At 39.6% G+C, this 7105-nt stretch overlaps 1 pseudogene; it reads left to right on the top strand.

Moving 5' to 3' along the window:
* Positions 1 to 743: 743 nt before the first annotated feature.
* On the top strand, positions 744 to 4738 carry LOC112460681 (annotated as a pseudogene).
* The last annotated feature ends 2367 nt before the right edge of the window (positions 4739 to 7105 follow it).

The following is a 7105-nucleotide window of genomic DNA, read 5'->3' as shown; positions in this document are numbered from 1 at the left end:
TGAGGTGCGAATGCTCGACACAACGAACCGGCTGACCGAGAGGAAGACGCCGAAACATAATGCCGTACTAGAGACCGGCGGGAATCGACCCGCGCGATCCGATGCGACGACCGGTCGACGAAAGAGACCGAGAACGACGTAACGTTCTCACCCGGGAGATTGAGAGGGTCGCCATGATATTGCAGAACCGGCAACAATCACGCCAGGTCCTACAATACGCCGAATCATACGCGGTACAATTGCCGCCGATCGATCGTGACGAAGAACAACGTCTGGACGACGATAGCCAGGCGAACATTCGGCTGGCAAAAGCGATCTCGGTGTGCGAAGAAGGACGATTGCGCACTTGGAAGAGATGCGTCGATACGACGATCGACGACCCGATCGACGGCACGACAATGGCCACGGCCCTTGTCACAGTGACGCAACAATGCAGCGGGGAGGGACCGATGCCACCGCTCTACCGCATCGTCATAGATGTAAACGGGGATGGCATTAGAGCCAGATCGTATCTTCATAATTGCAACGCGGCAGCCGACAACAACAACGATCGCGATGAAACGATCGTTGATGAACGAGCGGCGAGAGAAGAAACGGCAGCGACGGCGGCGCGACAGCGACGCGAAATCGAAGAGCTGCCACGATTGTTAACCTCGCGATTGCACCGCGGTGACCGAGAGATTGGCCAGGTGACTCCAATAAAACCGACGGCGTAATCGCCAAGACAGCGCAAGCAAGGAGTGATGACGCCGAGGATGGTGACCCAGCAGCAGCAGCAGCAGCCGCGACCAGAGACATCAATGCCAAGCGAAGCAAGTGGAGGTCAACGGACAAACGGGGCAGCGAGCGGCATGGAAAACAATTCCGAAGCGGAATCGATGTCAACCCCGACAAGAGATCGAACGCAACAACACCGTCGAGCGAGGCAACGTTAAGCAGACCGGCGAGCCGGCGGACGGAGGGGTCCGAAAGCGGGGAGATAGGGCCGGAACAACGGCAACGGAGCGACGGACGCAACAACGATGACGAGGTACGACAGGTTTCTTCTTCTTTTTCGTCTCGTTATTGGTACAGCTTTCCTTTCGTATTTGCATCAATCATTATTCGATTCGGTAGGTACAACAGGCGAACCTCGCGGAGCAGGCGACCTACGAGATCGCGACGACCGATCAAATTAGATCCGCAACAACTGTCGAAGCAATGGGCGCGATGGTCGAGGTGGAGGAGGAAGAGAACGCACCACCGAACGAAACAACAACGAGAACGATGACCAATCGAGACGCAACACCGCATGGTGATTTCTGCCCAGTGCTCTGAATGTCAACGTGAAGAAATTCAAGCAAGCGCGGGTAAACGGCGGGAGTAACTATGACTCTCATTATGGTAGCCAAATGCCTCGTCATCTAATTAGTGACGCGCATGAATGGATTAACGAGATTCCCACTGTCCCTATCTACTATCTAGCGAAACCACTGCCAAGGGAACGGGCTTGGACAAATTAGCGGGGAAAGAAGATCCTGTTGAGCTTGACTCTAGTCTGGCACTGTAAGGAGACATGAGAGGTGTAGCATAAGTATGCTACTAACAGACCCCCGCCGATACCAACCACCGGCCCGACGGCACCTCCAGAGGCGGCCACGGGCAAACAACCCAGGCGGCTACGGGCTACGACACACCACTACGTTGCGATCTTACGTTTATATACAGATACATATTGTATAGTTTTAAGAGGTGCCATAGCGCACATTACACGCGTTACATAATAACAATACGTCTTTTTTTTACAATTATACCATTATTGCAGGGCTACTTGATGAAAAAGGGCTTCCTGCTGCCAACGTTGCGGTACTTCTGGTTTGTGCTGCGTCCTGGTGAATTGACGTATTATAAAGATCCCCAACAGAAAGAACCGTCCGGATTAATACTGCTGAATGCCAATTGCTGGGCCGATACGCTGACAAACGGTGAAAAAGCCCGATAGAAAATTCGTGCTGAGCACCCCCGAACATAGATGCATCGAGCTAGTGGCAGAGGATCACAAAGGCAGACTGCAGTGGCTCGCGGCATTGCAAACGGCCATTCAGCATTCGGGCGAGAAAATCGGCTATCAGAGAAGTTTGGCCAATCAAAGAAGATCCTTGCGACAAGTAAATTGAAACAAATAAATTGAAACAGAAAAATATATATGTTTTAATTAGAACAGATAACAATTTTACTTGGAATTTATTTCACAACGTATTGCTGCTTGCTAGGCTACTAAACAGGAAAAAGAAGAGACCAAGCTGGAACTATAGCACGAGAGGCAGGCTAGAATCGCCGCCGAGATCCAAGCTCGGAAATTGGAAACTCTGTCAAAGGAAGAAGGTGCCAAGGTTCAACAACTAGAAGATGTTAAACAGAAGCTAGAATTACTGCTGCAAGAAGAAAAGCAGGCCCTACGCGACGAGGAAATAGGTAAGATTAATGTATCTACTGTATTTAATTTTTATCACACCATGTTCTTGTAAGATTGTAGTATAATTTAGATACGCGCTATGTACGCATTTACAGTACGAAATTTACAAGCGAGAGTACTACGCGAAGAATGGGAAAAGAGAGAACAATTGGAGAGATTGCAGCAGGAGCAACAAGAATTGCTGGAGATGGAAAAGATGAAAAGAATGGAATTTGAGCGAATGCAGAAAAAAAACGAGCAACAGTTGCAAGGTATATAAAATCCAGAAGATAAAAAAATTAAACATTAAATTGTTAATCATATTAATAAACGTAATCACGTAACGTTTTCGTAAATTTCTCCAATCTTTTTTTCTTCAATTTCTCAGTGTTTATTCTAGATTATATTCAGATTATTTCCAGATAAAAGTTATAATTATTCATAATCTGCTGTTTATGTGACAAATTTCTTTGTGATTTCTCTCTCGTATACGGCTTTCCCTAAAATGTGTTTGTTATATTAGACATGCATACTTTTTTCACGTTTCTTGAAATGAAATTATATTTGAAAAATAGCTAAATAGCCCAGATGTCCAAGAAATATCTTATTGTTAAAGACATTCCTATATTTTAAGTACGTTCCTTGCAGTGCGATTCTATAATTCGTTACGCCAAAAATGCTTCGAAACGTTTCTTTTCTCCTTCTATCTTTATTGAAAGAAAGGAGAAGAAGAATGTTTCAAGACATTTACAGTATCAAATTGACTGTAAAGTCATATCTACTATATTATATATTACAACAACAATGTAATGATAACGATGACTCGTAACAAGTTACAGATTCACACCGCGGTCACTACATGTCAGGCATAAATCCAAAAAAACTTATAAATTAAGCATATATGTGTTATTAATATTTATCATTAATATCCACGGCACAAAAATAAATGTTGTCTTACGTAGCTAGTGATCACGTGTGTTCTTGTCTGAACACGAACACTGAGAAGTCTTGGACACGAATGCGCAAAATTTTTTGAATTTTCAGCAAAACCGTTCTTTCGGTGTTTTTGCAATGAGAATAACGAGTTACGGTAACGATAAGTTGCTTTTTTGAATGAATAACGGTAACGAGTTACGGTAACGATGAGTTACTTCTTTCAATGAGTAACAAGTAACGGTAACGAGTTACTTCTTTTAAGAATAACGAGTTGTATACGGTAACGATAAGTTACTTTTTCAATGAGCAACGAATTACGGTAACGATTTACTTTTCAAACGTAACTTCCCCTGATATTATATTATTAATTAATACACCCTAAGATTATAGATATTATTAATGAATTATTTATTTATTTGAAATATATTATTATAAAATATTCTCAAAATATATGTTGGGACAACTTTGCCGAGTAATTAAGAGTGCTTCCGCACAAGACTCTCGTATAGTAATGTAGCGTAACGTAACGTAGATCAACGCATTACTATACGAGAATTTTGTGAGGATACCCTTACAGTCATGATGAACGAATATCTAGAGACGGAGCACGCGCTCTGAATATGCCCCGATACGCGTGCAATTTCAAGTGAGAAGGCATTCCTGTCCCCGTGTGTACAACTTTTCACGAAAGATATAATTTTATCAAAAACACGAGGCTTTTCTAAAAATTTTTTTAGCACTAAATTGAGAGGTAGTGTAACAATATTCGTTTTTTTTTTGTTAATAGTTGTGTAGTTTGTTTGCGTTTGCGTAATGAAAGAGAAGATGCAATAATTATTTTCTTTGGCATGAATAAAAAACCATTGTCTTTAAAAAATTTAAGCGTCATGTGTGTACGGTCTTGAAAACTTGTAACGATTTTTTCATAACTTTTAGTTTTCCACATAGATCTGTTAATTCTTCATATTCAGGTTGTAATTAAAAGATATATTACTTATCTCTTTCTGTTAATCTATTAACAGCTTGTTATATTTACAGCATCATGCCTTGGACTGTGTGCAGGTGCAAGAAAACGAATTGTTTCACCAATAATCAATGCATATGCGTAAGAGAAAGCATAGCATGCAGAGAATCTTGTCTGTGCCGCGATAAAGGGAGAAAACAGTGCATTGATGTAAGTATAGATATTTAATATAATAGTATGATACATAATCATTATTTAATATATTTATTATTATTTTTTTTTTTTTTCATATCAAATAGCCAGCAGTGGCATCGACCAGCACTGCAGTTTCAACTTGTACTGACGAGTTTCGGCTTTTAACAGTAAAAACGGGTGCCACAAAAAAGACCAGCACTGCAGTTTCAACTTGTACTAACGAGTTTCGACTTTTAACAGCAAAAACGGGTGCCATAAAAAAGACCAGCACTGCAGTTTCAACTTCGACTCAGACCTTAAATGAAAATGAAATGGAAATGGTAAATGCCTTGCAAAAGCGTTTGCAGGAAACGGAAAAAAAGCAGAAAAATGGGAAATTTTTGCTGATAAGATGGAGACAGAGAACAGGAAATTGCATAATGTAATCCATGAATTAAAAGGAAACATTAAAGTCTTTTGTCGAGTGCGTCCATTGACGCAGAAAGAAAATGAGCAGGAGAAAGCGTAAGTAAATGTGTTTTGCAATTATTAGAGAAAATTTTGTATAAAGTTTTTGAGAAGATCAAATATTTATATTTTATCGTTTATTTTTTGTTAAAGGGAGAAAACAGTGCATTGATGTAAGTATAGATATTTAATATAATAGTATGATACATAATTATTATTTGATATATTTATTATTATTTTTTTTTTTTTTTCATATCAAATAGCCAGCAGTGGCATCGACCAGCACTGCAGTTTCAACTTCGACTAACAACGGTTCAACTTCGACTAACATTCGGCCCCTGACGGTAAAAACGGGTGCCGTAAAAAAAAATTTAACGAGACGTTTAGTAGAATTAGAAGAAGAAGAAGAAGAAGCAGAACTTGAAGCAGACTTAAATACTAACGAGTTGGATATGGCTACCGGCGGAAAGAACAAGAAAGATTTAGCGAAACGACTACAGCAGTCAGAGGATTCGCGTAATGCGTGGCAAGAAAAAGCCATAAAACTTGAAAACGAGCTTCAGGTGGCTTCCACCTTAAAGGTGGAATTGGAAATGAAAATTGATACCTTGCAAAAACGTTCGCGAGAAGTAGAAAAAGAAGCAGAAGAATTTCAATAATTCCTACGAGTAAAACATAAAGTATACGGCTTCGTATAATATACCAACAAATGGTCAGGCTGAACGTTTTATACAAACAAGTTTTACATTGTATAAACTGTGATTCTTTAAATGTCGATTTAGCATTAAATAACGTACGGAAATTATTGTAATTTAAAAATAAATAGTTCTTACAAATTACGCACCAAGAACCGCGTTGTCACTCTCATAACCAAATCACTATATTATTTTTTATTATCAAGAGTCTTAAAGAATTTTAGCATTAAATAAATTATTATTACAGTATAGAACAATGCTATATGCAATAACATGTCTCTTGCGGAAATGTTCTCAACAGAAAACTATGCACTAGATTAGGTGTAATGTTATACCTACTAAATAAAATAAAACTGTCAGAAGCTTTCGGTTGATTGACTACATTTTTCTCGCTTTCGAACAACGAAAAATGTTAAATTTAATAACTTCTGACTGAGTTAATGCCCTTTGTGTTCCGACAGCAAAAACTAGCAGAAAAAATTCAAACTCTTAGTAACACAAACACATTAAATACAAATTTCTCGTGCGGAGAGAGAGTAGCGTGTAAAAATTATTTGAAAGATGAAAAATGGAAATTTATAGAATTACAGATCGATTGAGAAAATTGCATTATAAGATGTCGTTCGATGATGGCTGTTCCTGGATAAAACGTGTAAATCAAATGCGTTCCATAGAAAGTAAACACTCCTGTAGTCTTTGAGTTTTAAATCGCATGAACAGAATGAACAAGACGATGTTTCTCAAGAGACATGCCGAACAATCTCGAAACAAAACACATATTAATATCCGCGTTTCACTACAGACAGAACCTAATCATCTTTTTGATCAAGCGCAACATACACCACGACGCTCTGTTGGAGTACGAACATTTTAGAGCGTTCATTGATAAGTAGTCAGTCGTTATAAAACGACCTGATTACTTATCAATGTATGCAGCAAAATAACTTTTTTCTTAAGAAGGGGTAGATGTGTGTTCATTTTACGCGCGCTCTACTGGATTAGACGCTCTAGGATAAGACGCGCTAAAGTAACTGGATAGACAAAGTACTGCAATCACAGACATCTATATTATACATCCATGGACAACGATTCGTCCAATACACGGACCTTATAGATATGGACTGGCAACTGCCTACAGTTTATTATAATGTACAGAAAAAGTTAGAGAAAGAGCCATCTTCTCTCTTTTTTTCTTTCCATACTTCCGGACACTTTGGAGAGAGAAGTATATTTCTCTTTCTTTTCCTCTTTCGGTGCTTCCGGACATTTTAGAGAGAGAAGTACGTGACAAAATGTGCTATATATGTATTGCCAGTCCATGGTCAATATTGCCTTAAATTTCGCTACATGCTTTTGCTCACCAAATATCGCAGGCCCAATTTTTGACCATTTAAGTAATTGGGAAAAAACGCAAGAGACCGCGATAAAAACATA

This window comes from Temnothorax curvispinosus, unplaced genomic scaffold, assembly GCF_003070985.1.
Source record: "Temnothorax curvispinosus isolate PA1 unplaced genomic scaffold, ASM307098v1 QBEX01000033.1, whole genome shotgun sequence".
Lineage (NCBI taxonomy): Eukaryota > Metazoa > Arthropoda > Insecta > Hymenoptera > Formicidae > Temnothorax > Temnothorax curvispinosus.
The sequence above is the reverse complement of the archived record's forward strand: the minus strand, read 5'-3'. Positions and strand labels throughout refer to the sequence as shown.